The sequence below is a fragment of the Somniosus microcephalus genome, chromosome 2 (genome assembly GCF_052327205.1).
Source record: "Somniosus microcephalus isolate GS21.2 chromosome 2, FLI_Smic_1.0, whole genome shotgun sequence".
Taxonomy (NCBI): domain Eukaryota; kingdom Metazoa; phylum Chordata; class Chondrichthyes; order Squaliformes; family Somniosidae; genus Somniosus; species Somniosus microcephalus.
Window position 1 is genome coordinate 324,411,283 of NC_140988.1, and position 24,767 is coordinate 324,436,049.

The following is a 24,767-nucleotide window of genomic DNA, read 5'->3' on the forward strand; positions in this document are numbered from 1 at the left end:
GCCCCCCCACCCCCCCAGTCGCTCTCTCTCTCTCTTCCGCCCCCCCACCCCCCCAGTCGCTCTCTCTCTCTCTCTTCCAACAACAACTTGCCCTCGAAAAAGCCTCGGCACCGCCGGGCACCCCCAGCTAGTATTTAATGTATTGGCCTCTATTGCCTTCTGTGGTAGAGAATTCCACAGGTTCACCACTCTCTGGGTGAAGAAATTCCTCCTCATTTCTGTCCTAAATGGTCTACCCCTTATCCTTAGACTGTGACCCCTGGTTCTGGACTCCCCGACCATCGGGAACACCCTTCCTGCATCTAGTCTGTCCAGTCCTGTCAGAATGTTATAAGTTTCAAAGAGATCCCCTCTCATTCTTCTAAACTCCAGTGAGTACAAGCCCAATCGACCCAATCTCTCCTCATATGTCATTCCTGCCATCTCAGGTATCAGCCTGGTGAATCTTGGCTGAACTCCTTCCATGGCAAGAACATCCTTTCTCAGATAAGGCGACCAAAACTGCACACAATACTCAAGATGTGGCCTCACCAAGGCCCTGTATAACTGCAGCAAGACATCCTTGTTCCTGTACTCAAACCCTCTTGCTACGAAGGCCAACATGCCATTTGCCTTCTTAACCGCCTGCTGCACCTGCATGCTTACCTTCAGCGACTGGTGCACAAGGACACCCAGGTCTCGTTGCACTTCCCCTTGTCCCAATCTATTGCCATTCAGATAATAATCTGCCTTCCTTTTTTTGCCACCAAAGTGGATAACCTCACATTTATCCATGTTATATTGCATCTGCCATGCTTTTGCCCAATCACCCAACCTGTCCAAATCATCCTGGAGTTTCTCGGCATCCTCCTCACAGCACACATGCCCACCCAGCTTTGTGTCATCTGCAACTTTGGAGATATTACATCTAGTTCCCTTGTCTAGATCATTAATATATATTGTGAATAGCTGGGGCCCAAGGACCGATCCCTGTGGTACCCCACTAGTCACTGCCTGCCACTCGGAAAAAGAGCCGTTTATTCCAACTCTTTGCTTTCTGTCTGCCAACCAGTTCTCTATCCAAGTCAATACCTTGCCCCCATCCCATGTGCCTTAACTTTACACGCTAATCTCTTATGCGGGACCTTATCGAAAGCCTTCTGAAAGTCCAAATACATCACAGCCACTGGTTCTCCCTTATCTATTTTACCAGTTACATTCTCAAAAAATTCCAGTAGATTAGTCAAGCATGATTTACCTTTTGTAGTTTAACATAAAACTATTTGACCAGCAGAAGTTTCTTTTACTTGATGTCATGTTTCAAAGGCACATGCCTCTTTTAATGTTTGTGTTTCTGTTTTATCATGTCAGCTCTTCACACTTAAACTGGGTCTTCCATTGTGTTGGTTGCAAACCATAGACTCTCTGGAATTGCCAAACTGCCATTTCAATCTTTCATTGTTTTAGTACTTTTAACTAATTCCCATTTCAAAGCTTGTTTACAACTTTGTTATCAACTGATCTTAACTCAGAAGCCTGTATTTCTGTTTACAGCCTGTGTCTGCTGAGACTTGTGTCTTTTAAACCTTCCAGACTTTTAAACCCAGTATGTCTTTTATTAATAATATTAGAATTCTGTTCATGGTATCGTATTTCTCTGAATCATGGCTATTCCTTCACATGTCTACCCTATATGTTCCCCTTAATATCTTGTAAACGTTGATTAAATCGCCCCTTAACCTTTTAATTCTGGGGAAGACAACCCTAGTTTGTGTAATCTCTCCTCGTAATTTAACCCTTGGAGTCCTTGTATCATTCTGGTAAATCTATACTGTACTCCCTCCAAGGCCAATATATCCTTCCCAAGGTGTGGTGCCCAGAACTGCTTACAGTACTCCAGGTATGGTTTAACCAGGGTTTTGTATAGCATAACTTCTACCCCCTTATATTCTCATCCTCTAGATATAAAGGCCAGCATTCTATTAGCCCTTTTGATTATTTTCTGTATCTGTTCATGAAATTTTAATGATCTATGTACCTGGACTCCCAAGTCTCTTTGGACCTCCACTGTTTTTAGCTTTTCATCATTTAGAAAGTACCCAGTTCTATCCTTTTTTAGGTCCAAAGTGGATGAACTCACATTTGCCTACATTGAAATCCACAGTTTTGCCCATTCACTTAATCTATCAATATCTCTTTGTAATTTTATGCTTTCATCTACACTGTCTACAATGCCGCCTACCTTTGTGGCATCAGCAAATTTGGATATATGGCTTTCCATGCCATCATCTAAGTTGTTAATAAATACAGTGAATAGTTGAGGCCTCAACATTGATCCCTGCAGGACACCACTAGCCACATCCTGACAATTAGAGCATCTGCCCATTATCCCTACACTCTGTCTCCTGCCGCTCAGCCAATTTCCTAACCAGGTCAAAAATTTGTCTTCAATTCGATGGACTTTATCAAATGCCTTCTGGAAGTCCGTATAAATAACCTCCATAGACATTCCCTTGTCCACTACTTTAGTCACCTCTTCAAAAAATTCAATCAGGTTCGTCAAGCATGACCTACCATTTACAAATCTATGCTGGCTCTCTCTGATCAACTGAAAATTTTCAAGGTGTTCAGTCACCCTATCCTTACTTATAGACTCTAGTAATTTCCTGACAATGGATATTAGGCTAACTGGTCTAGAATTCCCTGATTTACCTCTCTCAGCATTCTTAAATAGCAGAGTGACATGCGCAATTTTCCAATCTAAAGGAATGGTTCCTGAATCGAGAAAACTTTGGAAGATTATAGTTAGGGCATCTGCAATGTGCTCACCTACTTCCTTTAAAACCCTGGGATGGAAACCATCTGGTCCTGGGGATTTGTCACTCTTTAGTGCCATTATTTTCTTCATTACTGTTATTTTGTTGAGTCACTGGCCCTGATTCAATATTAGTTTCCTTGGGATTTCTGGCATGCTGTCCTCTTCCTCTACTTTACATACTGACGCAAAGTAATTATTCAACATGTCCGCCATTTCCTTATTATCATTGACAATATCACCATTACTTTTACGCTGCCTAGATGGATACTGAGAATGCAACACTCAAATGGAGACAAATTACCTTAGTACATGGCTCCACCATGTTTACCTGGTGCCGCCCTCCAGGCAAGCCCCACCAGAGAGCTACAATTTTTGTAGGTATAAGGGAGGGAATCCAGCTCACTGGTTTTATGTTTATGTGGAGACCAGGTAGCAGCTTGTAAGACCCACAAAAATATGTGCCTGCATTGCTGTTGGCCCTTCAGATTTCTTGCTTTACACTAGAGTGCCATTGATTGTAGAGGTGCAATAGTCCTGCAGTCAATGGAAGTCACCCAAGGTAAACATGCCTATATGCATGCATAAATCTGAGCTGTCTTTGATGTCTGGCTGATTACCTCAGCAATGAGCATTTTCACACATCTTGTCCCACATAGCTGGCATGGACTGGTTGGGCCGAATGGCCTGTTTCTGTGCTGTATATCCTATGTAATTCTGAAATTTGCAAACTCTTTATAATACCTGGAGAAACACTATATTTGAATTATTTTAGAATAGCCATTGTTGGATGATTTCCATTTGTCTGCCGATATGCAGATATATCAGCAAAAGTTGAGGCAATAACAATACTTGAGCAGATCTTTCTGAATGCAAACTACAATTGTGAAAAAGGTTATTAAAATACTGGATTGAATCATGCTCCCAGAAAACTCTATCACTCTGAAGGTTACTTGTCTGTTTTACCCATGATGATTCACAATCTATGTTAAATGTCATCTCATGATGTGCAAGTGCACCTGTTTCTTGAAACTTGCTGTCTGTCTCTGTGTATTTTTCCATGACTGAATCCTGAGCATGGCCAAGCTTGAACTATAGCTTGAGACTTAAGGGGGCACGGTGGCATAGTGGTTAGCACTGTTGCCTCACAGCACCAGGGACCTGGGTTCAAATCCGGCCTCGGGCGACTGTGTGGAGTTTGCACATTCTCCCTGTGTCTGCGTGGGTTTCCTCCGTGGTACTCCGGTTTCCTCCCACAGTCCAAAGATGTGCGGGTTAGGTTGATTTGGCTATGATAAAATTGACCCTTAGTGTTAGGGGATTAAATACGTGGGGTTACGGGGATAGGGTGGGATATGTGTCGGTGCAGGCTCGATGGGCTGAAATGGCCTCTATCTGCATTGTGGGGATTCTGTGATTGCTTCCAGTAATGGAACATTGCTTGTGCTCTGAGAATCTCAGCTGCCAAATAGTAAGAGACCATGGAGGGATTTGATGAAAGCAGCCTCCCAGTACTGAAAAATAAGCGGCCAAATGCTAATGCAGAGATTCAGTGTGGCCATATCCCCAATAACAGCCCAGAAATTCGGGTCGGGGGCTTCCTGCGGGTGTAAGCCCCCGACCTGCACTTACCTTGCGCGCCAGCCGTTGAGCTGTAGGACCTCCGTGGAATTGCAATCCTGGGCCTCCTCCAACTGCTGGCGCACAGTGCTTGCGTATCCCAGGGGTGCAGTTAGTTCGATGCGTCGCCTGGGATCACGTGGGCCATGGAGAGCCAATGGTAGCAGGGAATGCTTCATTCATAAGTTTGACAGGAAGGGCTGTCAAACTTATAAATACTATAAGCCCCAAAACATCACTAAATCTTCAAATAATTTTTTTTTTTAATCACATTTTTTAAATAAACTATAAATTACATGAAATAACTATTTTAAACAATAATTTAAATTTTTGAAAAAAATGTTATTTTCTAACAAGGCTAAAAATAAACTTACCTTTCTTTAAAGTATTTAAAAATAATAAACCTGTGGAAAAAATGTTTTAATTTTACCTTGTAAAAAGCAGGCCTTGCGACTGTTTTTTACATGTCTAACTTCACAGAATCACAGAAACCCCACAGTGCAGATAGAGGCCATTTCGGCCCATCGAGCCTGCACCGACACATATCCCACCCGATCCCCGTAACCCCTACACCAACACATATCCCACCCTATCCCCATAACCCCACGTATTTAATCCCCCTAACACGAAGGGTCAATTTATCATAGCCAATCAACCTAACCCGCACATCTTTGGACTGTGGGAGGAAACCGGAGCACCCGGAGGAAACCCACGCAAACACGGGGAGAATGTGCAAACTCCACACAGACAGTTACCCGAGGCCGGATTCGAACCCGGGTCCCTGGCGCTGTGAGGCAACAGTGCTAACCACTATGCCACCATCTGGAGACTTACCCTCCCGGAGAAAACTTACAAAAAAAAGGTAAGTTCAATGCGCACGCGCAGCCTCGCCTGCGCACGCGTTCGACCTCTGAACCCTTTCAGAGGAACGGAAGTGCCGGTTTCCCACGCATGCGCAGTGCATGCAGGAAACTGGCACTTCCATTGGGCCTACGGGTGAGTACCCCGTGCGTACTCACCCGTGGAGACCCGAATTTCTGGGCCAACATCTTTTTTCCTGAATTAAGTGCCGACCGAAAGTGAGCCTTGGATCAGTGGTAATATTTCCACCAATGCCCTCCTTGGACAGCCTCCCATCTTCCACCCTCCATAAACTTGAGCTCACCCAAAACTCTGCTGCCCGTATCCTAATTCACATCAAATCTCGTTCATCCATTACCCCTGTGTTTGCTGACCTACATTGGTTCCTAGTTCGGCAACACCTCCATTTTAAAATTCTCATCCTTGCTTTCAAACCCCTCTATGGTCTCTCCCCTCCCTATCTCTGTTACCTCCTACAGCCCCACAACCCTCCGAGATCTCTGCGCTCCTCCAATTCTGGCCTGTTGTGCATCGCTGATTTTAATCACTCCGCCATTGCCAGCTGTGCTTTCAGCTGCCTAGGTCCTAAGATCTGAAATTCCCTCTCGAAAACTCTTTACCTCTCTCCCCTCCTTTAAGGTGCTCCTTAAAACCTACCTCTTTGACTAAGCTTTTGGTCATCTGTCCTAATTGCTCCATATGTGGCTCAGTGTCAAATTTTGTTTGATTACACTCCTGTGAAGTGCCTTGGGAAGTTTTACTATGTTAAAGATGCTATATAAATGCAAGTTGTTGTTGTTGAGGTGGAAGGCTATGGATTTGAGCCCCACTCCACACAGCCCCAGTGAGCGGAGATGAAATACTGGGTTGGCATCCAGTGGGATAAATGAGCCTGATGAGAACAATATTGAAACCCTCCCAAGCGGTATATGTCCAAGTCAGAATGGTGTGTGACTTGGAGGGTATCTTGGAGGTGATGGTGTTCCTATACACCTGCTGCTCTTGTCCTTCTAGAAGGTGGAGGTCACGGGTTTGGGAGGAGCTGTCAAAGAAGCCTTGGCAACCTGGTGCAGTGCATCCTGTAGATAGTACAGACTGCAGTTAAGGTATGCCGGTGATGGAGGGAGTAGATGTTCAAGCTAGTGGACGGGGGGCCAATCAAATGGACTGCTTTGTCATGGATAATGTTGAGCTTCTTGAGTGCTGTTGCAGCTGCACTCATCCAGGCATCTGTAGAGTATTCCATAGGTCGGGTATTCCAGGATATTGATCCAGTAGCAATGAACCAGTCACTTGCATGTTGATAGAAGGGAGCTGACAAGATAAAGGATTTCTTCCATTTAGTGCTTTGTAAGTAAAACATTTTCTAGCTATCGTGAATGTTTCCTCCTTTTAAGTGTTCTCTTTCGAAACCAAGACATGAAACACTTAGTGCAGGTGGGGGATTTACAGACAACAGATCCCTGCATAATCCATTGCCTCATTTATGTCATGTAATTAATAAAGTCACGATCTGACAGAAAACATGACAGTTAGTCAAAGCAGAAAAGCCTTATTGATTATTTCATTGGCTGTGATTACAGGGACCATTCTAGTTGGTTAGCTTAAGTCTCTATTCATTGGAGGCAGTGTGGCTGCTAAGAGAGCTATTTTATTTGTTTGTGTGGTTTTCATTACCATGTGGGTGGTGGGAAAGTCGTTACTTAAGGAGTGAACAGATTCTTGAGGCCTTACATGAACTGTAAACAATTCTGAAAAATATCATATCTCATGTATTGAACTGTGCCACCTGAGTTACAACTGAAAATAATGGCCTGTTTTTTGGCATAACTAGGCCCAAGAGTGGCTTTATGACGTCTCTTTCCATGGAAATTCATATGTAACTAATTTATGCCGATTTTACGCTGAAATATCGCTACACACAATTTTCCTGAATCGTTTGTGCCACCTTCCCAGGAACATTTGCCAAAACCCTCTGCCTCTTAGCAATATAGCCGCTCCCCCAGGCGCTGGCGTAGATTTATGCCCCAAAATGTAGGCGCAGCACAACCCAAGGTCACCTGATATCTGTGCAACTGAGATTTCTGGAGTTTGATAATGATTTTTTTCACAACTTTCTTTTACTGAGACATGCACTATACTTAACCAAAGTGTTGTCAGTATCAGTGTACCAGGCCCCTGCCCCCCGACATCTACAGAAGGACAAAGCAGCTGGAATGGCCTTCCCAAATGGACAAAGCCCTGTCGTGAATAATAATGGAAGAGGAGGAAGAGCAGCAGAGGCAAGAAGCTCCGAGAATGAAACATAGAAACATAGAAGATAGGAGCAGGAGTAGGCCATTCGGCCCCTTGAGCCTGATCCACCATTTAATGAGATCATGGCTGATCATCAGAACCCTGTCCCTGCTTTCTCCCCATATCCTTGATCCCTTTAGCCTTAAGAAGTATATCTAACTCGTTCTTGAATATATTTAATGAATTGGCCTCAACTGCCTTCTGTGGTAGAGAATTCCACAGGCTCACCACTCTCTGGGTGAAGAAATTCCTCCTCATCTCTGTTCTAAATGGCTTTTCCCTTATCCTTAGACTGTGACCCCTGGTTCTGGACTCCCTCGCCATCGGGAACATCCTTCCTGCATCTAGTCTGTCTAGCCCTGTTAGAATTTTATAAGTTTCAATGAGATCCCCTCTCATTCTTCTAAACTCCAGCGAATATAAGCCCAATCAACCCAATCTCTCCTCATACGTCATTCCTGCCATGCCAAGTATCAGTCTGGTGAATTTTTGCTGCACTCCCTCCAATGCAAGAACATCCTTCCTCAGATAAGGCAACCAAAACTGCACACAATACGCAAGGTGTGGTCTCACCAAGGCCCTGTACAACTGCAGCAAGACATCCATGTTCCTGTACTCGAATCCTCTCACTATGAAGGCCAACATACCATTTGCCTTCTTAACCACCTGCTGCACCTGCATGTTTACCTTCAGCGACTGGTGTACAAGGACACCCAGGTCTTGTTGCACTTCCCCTTCTCCCAATCTATTGCTGTTCAGATAATAATCTGCCTTCCTGTTTTTGCCACCAAAGTGGATAACCTCGCATTTATCCACATTATACTGCATTTGCCATGCTTCTGCCCAATCACCCAACCTGTCCAAATCATCCTAGAGTTTCTCTGCATCCTCCTCATAGCACACACGCCCGCCCAGCTTTGTGTCGTCTGCAAACTTGGAGATATTACATCAAGTCCCCTCATCTAGATCATTAAAATATATTGTGAATAGCTGGGGTCCTAGCACCGATCCCTGCGGTACCCCACTAGTCACTGCCTGCCACTCGGAAAAAGACCCGTTTATTCCAACTCTTTGCTTTCTGTCTGCCAACCAGTTCTCTATCCAGGTCAGTACCTTACCCCCAATCCCATGTGCTTTAACTTTGCACACTAATCTCTTATGCGGGACCTTATCAAAAGCCTTCTGAAAGTCCAAGTACACCACATCCACTGGTTCTCCCTTATCTATTTTACCAGTTACATCCTCAAAAAATTCCAGTAGATTAGTCAAGCACGATTTATCTTTTGTAAATCCATGTTGACTTTGTCCGATCCTATCACTGTTTTCCAAGTGCTCTGCTATTAAATCATTTATAATGGACTCTAGCATTTTCCCCACTACCGATGTCAGGCTTACCGGTCTACAATTCCCCATTTTCTCTCTACCACCTTTTTTAAATAGTGGGTTTACACTAGCTACCCTCCAATCCATGGGAACTGTGCCAGAATCTATAGAATTTTGGAAGATGCATCTACTATTTCTAGGGCTACTTCCTTAAGTACCCTAGGATGTAGATTATCAGGCCCATGGGATTTATCGGCTTTCAATCCTGTCAATTTCCCTAACACCATTTCCCTACAAATACTGATATCATTCAGTTCCTCCCTCTCATTATACCCTATGTTCCCCGACATCTCTGGGAGCTTATTTGTGTCCTCCTTTGTGAAGACAGAACCAAAGTATGTATTTAATTGGTCAGCCATTTCTTTGTTCCCCATTATAAATTCCCTTGATTCTGACTGAAAGGGACCTATGCTTGACTTCACCAATCTTTTTCTCTTCACATGTCTATAGAAGCTTTTACAGTCAGTTTTTATGATCCCTGCTAGCTTACTCTCATACTCTATTTCCCCCCTCTTAATTAATCCTTTTGTTCTCCTTTGCTGAATCCTAAACTGCTCCCAATCCTCAGGTTTGTTGCTTTTTCTGGCCAATTTATATGTCCTCTCCTTGGATCTTATGCTATCCCTAATTTCCCTTGTTAGCCATGGTTGCGCCACCTTTTTTGTTTTATTTTTATGCCAGACAGGGATGAACAAATTCTGTAGCTCATCTATGTGATCTTTAAATGTTTGCCATTGCCTATCCACCGTCAACCCTTTGAGTAACGTTCCCAATCCATCCTAGCCAACTCGCGCCTCATACCATCGTAGTTTCCTTTATTTAAATTCAGGACCCTAGTCTCTGAGTCAACTACTTCACTCTCCATCTTAATGAAGAATTCTATCATATTATGATCACTCCTCCCCAAGGGGCCTCGCACAACAAGATTGCTAATCAATCCTTTCTCGTTACATAATACCCAGTCTAAGATGGCCTAATCTCTAGTTGGTTCCTCAACATATTGGTCCAGGAAACCATCCCGTATACACTCCAGGAATTCCTCCTCCACAGTATTGTTACTAATTTGGTTAGCCTAATCTATATGTAGATTAAAGTCACCCATGATATCTGCTGTGCCCTTATTGCACGTGTCTCTAATTTCCCATTTAATGCCATCCCTAACCTCAGCATTACTGTTTGGGGGTCTGTATACAATGCCCACTAACGTTTTCTGCCCCTTGCTATTTCTCAGCTCTACCCATACAGATTCCACATCATCAGAGCTAATATCCTTCCTTACTATTGCAGAACGCAGAACTCAGCAGCCTATTTACTATTAACCCCTATTGGTGGCGCTGCATTTATGCTTGGTTTACATCGGTTCTTATGCTCCAATGTAGGAATCGAGCTCAGCAGATAATGATGCCGTACATTCATTGGTAAGACGGGCACCGAAACTCAGGCATAATTTCTGCTAAGTGCAACCCAGGAAACTCAGGGCCAATTGGTGATTAGAACCATGAATCCGCACAAATTTTTCCCCATTAATAGCCAGGTTTCCTCTGTGGCTGAATTAGTTGATCCCAGGCAGTAAGAAAGGATTGCTACATTTTTAAAAATTCATTCATGGGATGTTGGCATCGCTGGCAAGGCTGGCATTTATTGTCCATCCCTAATTGCCGCTGCAGTCCATGAGGTGAAGGCTTTTCCTAACTGTTTGATACAACTGAGTGGCTTGCTAGGCCAGTCCAGAGGGCAGTTAAGAGTCAATCACATTGCTGTGGGTCTGGAGTCATATGTAGACCAGACCAGGTGAGGACGGCAGATTTTCTTCCCTATAGGCCATTAGTAAACCAGATGGGCTTTTACAACAATCCTATAGTTTCATGGTCATCATTACTGATACTAGCTTTTATTCCAGATTTATTTAATTAACTGAATTTAAATTCCTCAACTGCCATGGTGGGATTTGGAACTTCTGTTATCCAGGTCATTAGTCCAGGCCTACTGGATTACTAGTCCAGTAACATAACCACTATGTTCCCTCAGTTGGCCTAAGCACCCCCGGTTAGAATGGAAGAAATCAATTTGAGTCCATGCTCCTTGATGATTTCCAATGACCTTTACAGGAAGTGTGCATAGGTGGACACCAGTTTGGGACCGGACTGAGCTCAGCTGCAGTGCCATCAAAGAAGAATGTCCTATTGACAGTCGCCACCAAGGCTTACCCTTGAATAATGGCCACTTTAGTACCTGGCACCTGTGGAACTGTAAAGCAGCAGGGAGTCAATGCCTTTGGAATAGGAAGAGGGTGAGAGTGAATATGTGATGGAAAAAAATACTTAGCCAAGTGGGAAAAAAACCAAACATCAATCAGAGAGAGTTTTCTAATTTATTTGAAGAGCTTCTGTACAATAAGAACTGGCCATTGAAAGGGTTAAAAAACCGACAGACTTTTCCAATTGAAACATCTTTAACCATTTAGATAGACCACAATAATAAGGAAAAATTCTGCCTAAAATCAACATTTAGTCATCAATGCATAGCAACTGATGGCATTTTCCACTGCATTAGTTCAAACAATGATGTCTCTTTAACAGATGCACTTAACCAGGATCTTTCTTCATCACTGGTTCAATAGGTTTTGCAATTAGGAATGACTGAAAAGCACAGAGAGTCAGTTTTCCAACCATTTTCCTCAATTAAATAGATTCTAAAATGTCAACACACTGTTCTCTATTATGCCCTTTCTCTAGTATCTGCCATAGAAAGAAAATACATTTTAATTTATATTGTGGATTAGTACTTAGAGTACGAAGAAGCAGTTACGTGCTAATGATAATGAGCTTTATTTTTATATAACAGTTTTATTGATTAACTGCATTCATGGGAATGTTAGCATAGTGGTAATGTCACTGGGCTAGTAAGCCAGAGGTCTGGACTAATGATCCAGAGACGTGAGTTCAAATCCCACCACAGCAGCTGGGGAATTTAAATTCAGTTAATTAAATAAATCTGGAATAAAAAGCTAGTATCAGTAATGGTGACCATGAAACTATAGGATTGTTGTAAAAACCCATCTGATTCAATAATGCCCTTTAGGGAAGGAAATCTGCTGTCCTTACCTGATCTGACCTATATGTGACTCCAAACCCACAGCAATGTGGTTGACTCTTAACTGCTCTCTGAAATGGCCTAGCAAGCCATTCAGTTGTAACAAGCTGCTATGAAACACAATAAGAATGAAACTGGACAGACCACCCGGCATCAACCTCGGCACCGGCTATGAACATGGCAATGGCACACCCACCCTGCAAAGTGCTCCTCAGCAACAGCTGGGGACTTGTGCCATAATTGGGAGCGCTGTCCCACAGACTAGTCAAGCAACAGCCTGACAGAATCATACCTTTCCGCCAATGTCCCAAACTCCTCCATCACCATCCCTGGGTATGTCTTGTCCCACCAGGGGTGGCGGCACAGTGGTATATAGTCGGGAAGGAGTGTCCCTGGGCGTCCTCAACATTGACTTCGGACCCCATGAAGGTGCATGGGCAAGGAAACCTCCTGCTGATTACCACCTACTGCCCTCCCTCAGCTGATGAATCAGTACTCCTCCATGTTGAACACCACTTGGAAGAAGCACTGAGAGTAGCATGGGCACAGAATGTACTCTGGATGGGGTTTTCAATGTCCATCACCAAGAGTGGCTCGGTAGCACCACTACTGACCGAGCTGGCTGAGTCCCGAAGGACATAGCTGCCGGTCTGGGCCTGTGACAGGTGGTGAGAGAACCAACATGAGGGAAAAACCTACTTGACCTCGTCCTCACCAATCTAACTGTCGCAGATGCATTTGTCCATGATACTATTGGCAGCAGTGACAGTCACTGTGGAGACGAAGTCCTGTCTTCACACTGAGGACACCCTCCATTGTGTTGTGTGGCACTGCCACCGTGCTAAGTGGGATAGATTCAGAACAGATCTGGCAGCTCAAAACTGGGCATCCATGAGGGGCCGTGGGCCATCAGCAGCAGCAGAATTGTATTCCACCACAATCTGTAACCTCATGGCCCGGCATATCCCTCACTCTACCATTACCATCAAGCCAGGGGAACAACCCTGGTTCAATAATTCAATATATTTCTAAAGGGATCAAGGGATATGGGGAGAAGGCAGGGACAGGGTACTGAGTTTGAATGATCAGCCATAATCTCATTGAATGGTGGAGCAGGCTCAAGGGGCCGAATGGCCTACTCCTGCTCCCATCTTCTATGTTTCTATGTAATAAGGAGTGTAGAAGAGCATGCCCGGAGCAGCACCAGGCGTACCTAAAAATGAGGTGCCAACCTGGGGAAGCTGCAACACAGGACTACATGCATGCTAAAAAGCAGAAGCAGCATGCTATAGAGAGGGCTATGCGATCCCACAATCAACAGATCAGATCAAAGTTCTGCAGTCCTGCCACGTCCAGCCATGAATGGTGGTGGACCATTAAACAACTAATAGGAGGAGGAGGCTAGACATCAAGGCAGCATTTGACCGAGTGTGGCATTAGGGAGCCCTAGTAAAACTGAAGTCAATGGGAATCGGGGGGAAAATTCTCCACTGGCTGGAGTCATACCTAGCACAAAGGAAGATGGTTGTGGTGGTTGAAGGTCAATCATCACAGCCCTAGGCCATCGCTGCAGGAGTTCCTCAGGGCAGTGTCCTAGGCCCAACCATCTTTAGCTGCTTCAAAAATGACCTTCCTTCCAACATAAGATCAGAAATGGGGATGCTCGCTGAGGACTGCATAGTGTTCAGTGCCATTCACAACTCCTCAGATAATGAAGTAGTCCATGCCTGCATGCAACAAGACCTGGACAACGTTCAGGCTTGGGCTGATAAGTGGCAGCTAACATTCGCGTCACACAAGTGCCAGGCAATCACTATCTCCAACAAGCGACAGTCTAACCACCGATCCCTGACATTCAATGGCATTACCATCGCTGAATCCCCCACCATCAATATCCTGGGGGTCTGCATTGACCAGAAACTTAACTGGACCAGCCACATAAATACTGTGGCAACAAGAGTAGGTCAGAGGCTAGGTATACTGCGGCATGTGTCTCACCTCCTGACTCCTCAAAGCCTTTCTACCATCTGCAAGGCACAAGTAAGGAGTGTGATGGAATACTCTCCACTTGCCTGGATAAGTGCAGCGTCAACAACACTCAAGAAGCACAACACCATCCAGGACAAAGCAGCCCACTTGATTGGCACCCCATCCACCACCTTAACCATTCACTCCCTCCACCACTGGTGTACTGTGTACCATCTACAAGATGCACTGCAGCAACTTGCCAAGGCTTCTTCGGCAGCACCTCCCAAACCCGTGACCTCTTCCACCTAGAAGGACAAGGGCAGCAGGCGCATGGGAACACCATCACCTCCAAGTTCCTCTCCAAGTCACACACCATCCTGACTTAGAAGTATATCGCCGATCCTGCATCGTTGCTGGGTCAAAATCCTGGAGCTCCCTACCTAACAGCACTGTGGGAGTACCTTCACCACATTGACGGCAGCGGTCCAAGAAGGCGGCTCACCGCCACCTTCTCAAGGGCAATTAAGGGTGGGCAATAAATGCTGGCCTTGCCAGCGACGCTCATATCCCATAAACGAATAAAAAGAAAATGTACTTTTTACTGGAAAGCCATGCACAATGGTTGAGGAAACTAAACACTTATAGGTTGGTTGGTATTTTGGGGGAGACAACTTGTGGGACTGACTTAAGTAATCTAGGCTGGGAAGGGAGGGGGAAGAATCAGAACAGCTTCAGAGAGACTAGCAAAGAAAATGTTATTTAAAACCAAGTATTCTGCAATGAGTAAGCTTCTCTTACCAATCTACAAGTCTCAAATCGGGAGTGTGATGGAATACACACCACTCGCCTGGATACAGCCACAGCAACACTCAAAAACTTAACACCAACCAGGACAGAGTAGACCAATTGATCAGTGCCCCTACCATTGGACTCCATATCCATCCTGTCCACCACCAACACACTGTGGCTGCAGTATGTATTATCTATAGAATACAGTGCAGCAACTCCCAAGCTCTTTGTGACAGCACCTCTCACAACCTCTACCAATGAAAAGGACAAGAGCAGCAAGATCAAGGGAACAGTGCCACTTCCAAGGTATCCTCCAAGTCACACAGCATTCTGACTTGGGCATATATTGCCTTTCCTTCATTGTTGCTGGGTCAAAATCTTGGAATACCCTGCCTAGTAGAAGTGCCATCAGCAGTGATTCAAGAATAGTGTCCTCCACTACCTTCTCGGGTAGTAGGGATGGGTAATAAATGTGGCCTTGCCAGAGTCAATCACATTCTGAGAACTGAGCTGCCTAGGGCCTAAACTCTGGAATTCAATCTCTAAACCTCTTCGACTCTCTACCTTTCTCTGTTCCTTTAAGATGCTCCTTAAAAACGACCTCTGTGACCAAACTGTCCTAATAATTATGTGGCTCGGTGTCAAATTTTGTTTGATAATGCTCCTGTGAAGCGCCTTGGGATGTTTTACTATGTTAAAGGCGCTATATAAATACAAGTTATTGTTGTAAATAAAAACTAAGAGATAAAAAGAAAATATCTAAATGCTGTAAATCTGAAATAAAAAGAGAAAATGCTTGTTGTCAATCAGCATCTGAAAGAGAAAGATGAATATTTTGGGAAATATCTTTTGTGAAAAGTGACATGAAGAAATACCTTTTATAGGATTAACAAGTAAAGTCAGGATATCCCCCCCCCTCCACTTCCCTCTTTGCTTTCTTCAGCATGTTCCAAATTGTCATTGGCAGTGTTGTAAAAAGCACTAATCCAGTCTAACCATGTCACTTCTCATGAAGGGTTACACTGAAATGCTAACCTATTTCAGATGCTGATCGACCTGCTATACATTACCAGCATTTTATGTTTTTGTTTTATTTAAAGCTACAATGCATCACAATTCATTTCCTGTGATGTGCAGAAAGTATGTTACCTTGCTATTGTCATTTGTAATGAAAATATTCAGATTTTAGTCAATCTAACAAGTAATTTATAATCATAGAGGATACAGCAACAACAGTGACACATCATCCACAACGCTACGCACAATAAGTGCCTGATCTCGGCTTGTCTGTCAGCAAGGCAAGACCAGAAGCACAGGAAGGTGCATTTGATCTATGTAAATGCATACACCTTTATTATTTCAGAGTCTGGGGAGAAATTAAAGTGTTGCTTATTCATCACAATTTAGTCTATAGGACAGAATGTGTGCAAGGCCAGTGTCTGCCTTTGAAACCCAGGCATGCATGGAGGTGGGGGTTAATAATTCAATTTCAAAATGGCCAGCTACACCACTGCGGGATATTGGAAGGTGGGCAGGGGGAGACTGGATTCTCACACATTACACTTGCTCCAGACTGGCAAAGGAAGAGGCCTGTAAGCAAGTCACTTGCCTACCCTCTAAATCAGTGAATGCTGCATGCCACTGAGAGGGAACCAAAGATAGGGAAAATGAAATAAAGGCTATGAAATATGTCACATTTGTCTATCATATATTCACTAATAAATCCAATGAGGAATTCAGGAGACACTTCCTTACCCAGAGAGTGATTAGAATGTGGAACTTGCTACCACACGGAGTAGTTGAGGCAACTAGCATAGATGCATTTAAGGGGGAGCTAGATAAGTACTTAAGGGAGAAAGGAGGAATTTAGGGTAATGCTGATAGATTTAGATGAAGTGGGGTGGGAGGAGGCTTGTGTGGAGCATGTTGAGCCGAATGGCCTGTTTCTTTGCTGTAAATTCTATGTATGCATCTGTACCTGAGAATGGACATTTGTCCTTCCTTGATCAAATCAAATCAAATCAAATCAAATCAACTTTTATTGTCATTGTTAGTGCACAAGTGCAGTACAACGAAATGTAGGCTTGCAGCTCCCGAGAGTGTACATTTAGATTAAGACATTTAAACATTCAACATACATTTGGCTTGTAATACATTAACATAAACATAACCATAATAAAGTGCATTGGCAGATGTGCAGGCTTTAGAGTTTATTTGTGGAGCTCAGTAGGATGAGAGCCCTGGGAAAGAAGCTGTTCCTAAATCTGGTCGTACGGGTGCGAATGCATCTGTAGAGTCTCCCAGATGGCAGGAGGGCGAACAGACTGTGGCTGGGGTGGGTAGGGTCTTTGATGATGGACCGTGACCTCCGTAAACAACGTTTCTGGTATATGTGCTCTATGGTCGGTAGCCGGGTGCCGGTAATGCGTTGGGCAGTTTTGACTACCCGCTGCAGGGCTCATAGTTACTACAGCTGCCATACCATACTGTGATACAGTTTGTCAGGATGCTCTCTATTGTGCAGCGGTAAAAGTTAGAGAGGATCAGGGGTGACAGGTTACATCTCTTCAGCCTCCTTAGGAAATAGGCGCTGCTGGGCCTTCTTCCATAGATGACCTGCCTGGTGTGATACTGAGCCTTACAGACCAGGTAGGTTTCAGGTTTGACCCCAGTCTTTGTTGAGTTGATTTCAGATAAAGCAACAGTGGGAGCTCTACAGTTGGCCTCATAATGCCTGGACAAAGGAGAGCAAAAATCAGACGGGCTTCCTATTCCTCATCACTGTCCAGTGACCCCTGTTGGAAAGTGGATGTGTTTAGACACAGAGTGACAACAGGATTGGGCTCAATTGTGTTGCCTTCCATGGAAAATAGTCTGTCAATATATATTGTCTGGGCTCACCCATGAAGAATGGCCACTTGGACAACATAGTGCTTGGTAGTTAACGTTTGTGGAACCATACACTTGTAAGAGTCAGCGCTTTCAGGTGAGGAGAGCAACAAAGATAATTGGAACAGAAAAAGCTTTCCAAAGTCTAAAATTCACTCTCCTAAACTCTAAGGCCTAGAAATTGGGTATAGCCCCGCTTGAGGCGTTAGAACTGGCGCTGCGCAAAGTTTATAGCCAGACGAAACTTATCGCTGCCTGGCGAGATATTGGGTTGCATCGCCCCCAAAGGGGATTGAGGCGCTAACTCAGATGTTGCACGGGGCTCCTAAGGCGCAAAAGTTCAGGCGCTACCCAATATCGTCGCGGACGGGCGCAGCGCAGGTGATCTCAATTACCGGAAACCACGAGACTTCCAGGCGCTGGCCGGCTCTTAAAGGGGTGGGTCAGTCAGCCTGAGCTGCTACACTCAACGCCCTGTAGGCCTCAGAATCGGCGCTCGCCCTTCTCTGGCGCAACAAACTTGGTGAGGATGGAGAAGGTGAGGCAGAGAGCAGAGCGCTTCAGCACTGAGGCCCTGGACCACTTGGTGTCTGCAGTTGAGCGCCGTCGAGATGTTCTGTATCCTGACAATGGCAAGAGGCCGAATCAAAAGGCTTACCGGCGATCTTAGAGGGAGGTTTCTCAGAGGGTCAACTCCAACGGCTTGGCGACCAGGACCCCTGTTCAGTGCGGGAAGAAATTCAATGACCTCACTCGGGTCGTTAGGGTGAGTGTTGGTTATGCAAACTTCTGATTCCCTCCATCTGCACCTAACTTCGAGGACCCTGTTGCCATGATGCCCCAATGGCCATCTGTCAGCAAGCACCCATGGCCCTTTCTGGGCACACACATGGACATTTCTCTCAAGGCCACATGTAAGGGCTCTTGCACCATGGGGGGCATGAGATGATCTCTCAAGGCATCATGTAAGGGCTCTTGCACCATGGGGGGTATGAGATGATCTCTCAAGGCATCATGTAAGGGCTCTTGCACCATGGGGGGCATCAGATGATCTCTCAAGGCATCATGTTACAGAACTTCCCCTTCTTTCCCCTGCAGTCCAAGCTGGCGACGATGCAGAGGGAGCAGCGTCGAACCGGTGGTGGACCTCCACAAGTGGTCACTCTCACGGATCTCGAGGAGAGTGTGCACCAGATTCTTGGAGGACGTCTGTCTGGTCCTGTAGCCACTGCAGCTGCCGACCCCATTCTCAACAGCGAGGGTAAGGCTCTCACTTTTTGCAACTGTCTCCTTCCACTTGGTCCCCCCGCCAGCATGCTTCCTCAGTGTGCCGCAATCTGTCATGCCTTTCCGCCAACCTGTCCTTTTGCTAAAGCCACTCTTCCACCTCCCTGCTTTCAGATGACGCATCACCAACTGGGGCTCCACGCCCTGAAGCTACCAGTGCCAGTGCCTCCGGAGTTGAGGATCAGGAGGAAGCCGGACCATCCGCTCCAATCTCAGAGGAGCATACACATGTACAGACTGGGAATAGTAGTTCCCTGGAGGGGAGGGGGGGTGCTCTGATGATCAGGCAGTTGCCGGGCCAAGCGGCATGCAGCAACGCAAGGGGGGTAGGCAAGTTCGGCCACCGTCTCCCCGGAGGGCAAGGCAGGTAGTGATGACTGCTGCACAGAGTGCAGAGGAGGTGCGTTGCCTGGCTGAAATGAGCACCCAGGCCCGGCTCAGGCACACTGAGCTGATGGCTGCAGTGGGGAGGATGCCTCAGTCAATAGATTCACTGGCAAAGAGTGTGTTGGACTTCGGGGCAACAATGGAGAGGACTCTCCAGGGCTTCGGGGCAACAATGGACAGGACTCTCCAGGGCAACAATGGACAGGACTCTCCAGGGCTTCGGGGCAACAATGGAGAGGTCTGTCGAGGGCTTTGCACCAACAATGGAGAGGACTGTCCAGGGCTTCGAGGCCGCTATAGGAAGGACTGTTCAGGGCTTCGGACAATCCCTGGAAAGGTCTGTCCAGGGCTTGTCCGAGGCAGTGGAGCGGTCAGCACCGGCCTTGTCCAAAGCAATGGAAAGAACTGTCCAGGGCTTCTCCGAAGCACTGGCACCTGGCTCACAGGTCCTCACTGCTGCCACGCAGTCACTTGCCGGCCTCGTCCACACCCAGATTGAGGCAATGCGAACTCTCACTGCAGCCACCCTATCTGCATCAGCTAGGATCACCCCGGGCCCTTCCAGTCCCATACAAGGCCAGGAATCAGTGGAGCATGCGATTGTGGCGGATGAGCCGAGCCGGTCCTCTCAGAGAGCCAGTGTGTCGTCCGACAATGGTGCAGGTGTCCTCTCTCGGCAGGTGACCATTCCACATGCCAGCGCTGGCACGTCTGCAGTGCAGCTGCCACCACCTGCAGTGCACACTGCTTCCAGCCATGTTCAGATCAAGCATCCTGCGTCCGCACCCTCCAAGCCCAGAGGTCGGCCAGGCCGTCCCTCAGGGGCTTCTGCGCTTCCAGACAGTCAGCAGGCGTCCCCCAGCCTTCACCCCACCACTGGGGTTCAATTACGTAGGAGCAGCAGGGAGGGAAGGGGCCGAGCGCGAAAGAGAAGTCGTTCTCCATCAAGGGGCCAGCAGTAGAGGGAGGTCCTGAGGCATTTCTTTGGCCAAACTCAAGGAGACCCTCACCTGTTGGAATTGTTGGAAAAAGTTTGTTCAGTTTGGCGGCTTTGCCGAAGAGTTTAGTGTTATTTTGTTTGTTATGGTTTCTGTTGACATGACGTTGTTTTGCTGTAATGAAAGACTTTTGTGACAATAAAGAGAAGTTTAAATGTGCTAAGGTGTACGTGAATAATTACAGTGATGCTGGCCTTCAGATGCTTTCAAACATCCAAAGTGCGCAGCAGTTAAGACACTCATCATTCCGCCAGAGGGGCCTCGAGACGACTCCTCATGAGCCAGTGACGGATGGCCCTTCCACTTTCAGGAGCCCTTCCATCTTCCTCCTCCTGCTCCTCCTCCTCCTCGTCCGCATGCTCCTCCTCCTCCGCCTGCTTCTCCAGGGTCAGAGGGAAGGTGATGAATTGACGCCTTCTCCTATAAAGGGCAGCTGTAACTTGTCGGATGCAGCAGTGGACTGCAGCCTGAGAGATATTCACGATGTCCCCAATGGCTCACTGAAAAGATCCGTTGCCATAAAAATTGAGTCCAACAGTCAGTTTAGCGGCCACCGACAGAGAGGTCATGCACCGTTGACGCGGCTGCAGATCCTCAGTAAGCAGGCGGCACAGCTCAGTAACAACGTCCATCCTGATTCGGAGCCTTCGCACACACTGCTCCTCCGACATGTCAAGGTATGACCCCTAAAGACCCTCGCAGCATACCCTCGGATTGGGCAACCTCCATTGACCCTCCTCCTTCTGGCCAATCCCGGCCCTCTCTCCCGCCGTCTTTCTGCCCCTTCATAGTGTTCAGCCAGGTGCCCGTCGCCCTCCAAAGCATCTCCCATTCCGATGCCAGTTGGTCAGAAGGCTGTTAGGTCTAGTGCTCCAACTGCTCCGGACAGGTTTGAGGGTCCCAAGTACTCTAATGCTAAAATCCCAAAACTCTGCTCCACAGTAGCTCCCCAACTCTCTCCACCAATGATCGCAATGAACAGGCCAAGCGGCTGAAGCTTCTATACTAGAGCTGTCCCCTTTAAATAGCGCCCCCCAACTCCGAGAAGGGCCTGCTAACGCTCCCTCGAACTGTCACTAATAGCGCTAGGCATTAAGGCTCTGGGCGCCACCCAATATCCGCTCAGGCGCCCCTAAAAGGCGTTGCACGATGAAATGACGTCATTATGTGCTTGCGCTCGCGGGCGCGCGCAAACACTTAGCGCAGGCGTTAAATGTATAGTCAATATGGGAGTTGTCGCTATCTTCATTGCGCCTGCCCCAACATTAGGCAACGCCCCAATTCTCGGTCTCTTAAGGCGCTAACCGCTGGCGCAAACAACTGAATTTCTAGGCCTAATTGTTCCATAATTTCAGTTGCACCAAAATAGCATTGTATTGTATGCCTGAGGATAGTATTAACAAACTTATAGCACTAAACATTTCAGATTCAATGCAAAAAATCTTTTGAAAATCACTGATCTTGGTCTCTGTCAGCCGTTTTCAAACTTCTGTATGTGGGGCAACCCTTGGAAAATGTTGACGTACTCCCTGGGAAGCCTGTTTTAGTTTCCAAAAAATGGGGCCAGCTTTCCAAAGGAAAAATCAGTGCTTCATTATAGAAAACAATTTGTATTAGTTCTGTATATAGTAACAGAAATAACATGCTAGTAGGTCAGAAAAATACAAATATCTGTTAATGGATGGTTAGAAAACTAATGGCCTTGGGGATCCCCAGGATCCCCCCATGAACTCACTAGGGTCTTGGAGGCTTATTAGAGTGTTGTGTGAGAGATTGTGTAACATAGCTTTTTTGTGGTTATTCTTTTCTAACCGGTCTATTTGACCCAGCTGGCTCTTGAATGGTGAAGTTCAAATAATTAATCTTATTGAGCGTATCCTTAACAGCAATTTCCGTCTTCTTTCACCAAGTTGCTGTTTTCACAGATTAGTCATCTATTTTGATGGGCCGGAATTTGCGGTCAGAGGCATACCTCCGGAGTGCACCTCTGATCCGATTTTAAAAAATCCACACCTACCTTCAGGCTCCCAACTTGGGAGACTTCGGGTCCTGAGCCTGCAGGCATCGCCTGCGTGAAGCCTCACGGATCCCAGGGACACGGGCAGTTCGGAAGCGTCCCTGATCATGTGGGCCAGGTCCTCCAATCAGAAAGGAGGATTTCTAATATGCTTATGGGGATTCCATTTACAAATGGAATTCCCACAAGCATTTGAGAAATCCCCAAATAATTAAATAATTTATACAACTGCAATAAAAATAAATGTTCCCATTTTCACATTTAATTAAAAGTCCCTTCAATAAAACATTTACAATAAAAAATTAAATTATTTGAAAAATAATTTTAAACATTATAATCCAGGCCAAAATTTACATAAATTAATTTCAAATATTTGTGCCTTTTTTTTATTATTTTATTTTAAATTTAAGATTTATATTTACCCTTACACTGGTGAAAGCAGGCCCTATGTCTGCTTTTACCAGGTGTAAGGTTTTCGTGGGCATTTGCTGGGCAGTAGTTGGGCAAATAGTCCTAGAGGGAGTGTTTGCTAGTGCTGCGGGGGAGGGTTTAAACTAAAATGGCAGGGGGTTGGGAACCTGTGCAGGGAGACAGAGGAAAGGGAAAAAAGGATAGAAGCAAAAGATAGGAAGGAGAAAAGCAAAAGTGGCAGTCAGAGTAATCAAGGGTTTAAACTAAACATGGCCACAGCAAATAATAATTCTAAAAGGTCTAAGAGTGTTAAAAAAACAAGCCTGAATTGTATCTTAATGCAAGGAGCATTCGTAATAAGGTGGATGAATTAGCTACGCAAATAGATGTAAACAGATATGATATGGTTGGGATTACGGAAACATGGCTCCAGGGTGACCAGGGCTGGGAACTCAACATCCAGGGGTATTCAATATTCAGGAAAGACAGGCAAAAAGGGAAAGGAGGTGGGGTAGCATTGCTGGTTAAAGAGGAGATTAACACAATTGTAAGGAAGGATATTAGCTCTGATGATGTAGAATCTGTATGGGTAGAGCTGAGAAATACCAAGGGACAGAAAAAGTTAATGGGAGTTGTATACAGACCCCCAAACAGTAATGCGAAGGTTGGGGATGGCATTAAATGAGAAATTAGAGATGCGTGCAATAAGGGCACGGCAGTTATCATGGGTGACTTTAATCTACATATAGATTGGGCTAACCAAATTAGTAACAATACTGTGGAGGAGGAATTCCTGGAGTGTATATGGGATGGTTTCCTGGACCAATATGTCGAGGAACCAACTAGAGATCAGGCCATCTTAGACTGGGTATTATGTAATGAGAAAGGATTAAGTAGCAATCTTGTTGTGCGAGGCCCCTTGGGGCGGAGCAATCATAATATGATAGAATTCTTCATTAAGATGGAGAGTGAAGTATTTAACTCAGGCACTAGGGTCCTGAATTTAAATAAAGGAAACTACGATGGTATGAGGTGCGAGTTGGGTAGGATTGATTGGGGAATGTTACTCAAAGGGTTTATGGTGGATAGGCAATGGCAAACATTTAAAGATCGCATGGGTGAACTACAGAATTTCTTCATCCCTGTTTGGCATAAAAATAAAACAAAAAAGGTGAATCAACCGTGGCTAACAAGGGAAATTAGGGATAGCATAAGATCCAAGGAGAGGGCATATAAATTGGCCAGAAAAAGCAGTAAACCTGAGGATTGGGAGCAGTTTAGGATTCAACAAAGGAGGACAAAGGGATTAATTAAGAGGGGGAAAATAGAATATGAGAGTAAGCTTGAAGGGAACATAAAAACTGACTGTAAAAGCTTCTATAGATATGTGAAGAGAAAAAGATTGGTGAAGTCAAGCGTAGGTCCCTTGCAGTCAGAATCAGGTGAATTTATAATGGGGAACAAAGAAATGGCTGACCAATTAAACACTTTGGTTCTGTCTTCACAAAGGAGAACACAAATAACCTCCCAGAGATGTCGGGGAACATAGGGTCTAATGAGAGGGAGGAACTGAAAGAAATCAGCATTTGTAGGGAAATGTTGATAGGGAAATTGACGGGATTGAAGGCCGATAAATCCCATGGACCTGATAATCTACATCCTCGGGTACTTAAGGAAGTGGCCCTGGAAATAGTAGATGCATTGCTGGTCATCTTCCAAAATTCTATAGACTCTGGAACAGTTCCCATGGATTGGAGGGTAGCTAATGTAACCCCACTATTCAAAAAAGGTGGTAGAGAGAAAACAGGGAATTATAGACCGGTAAGCCTGACATCGGTAGTGGGGAAAATGCTAGAGTCCATTATAAAAGATGTAATAGCAGAGCACTTAGAAAACAGTGACAGGATCGGACAAAGTCAACATGGATTTACAAAAGGTAAATCGTGCTTGACTAATCTACTGGAATTTTTTGAGG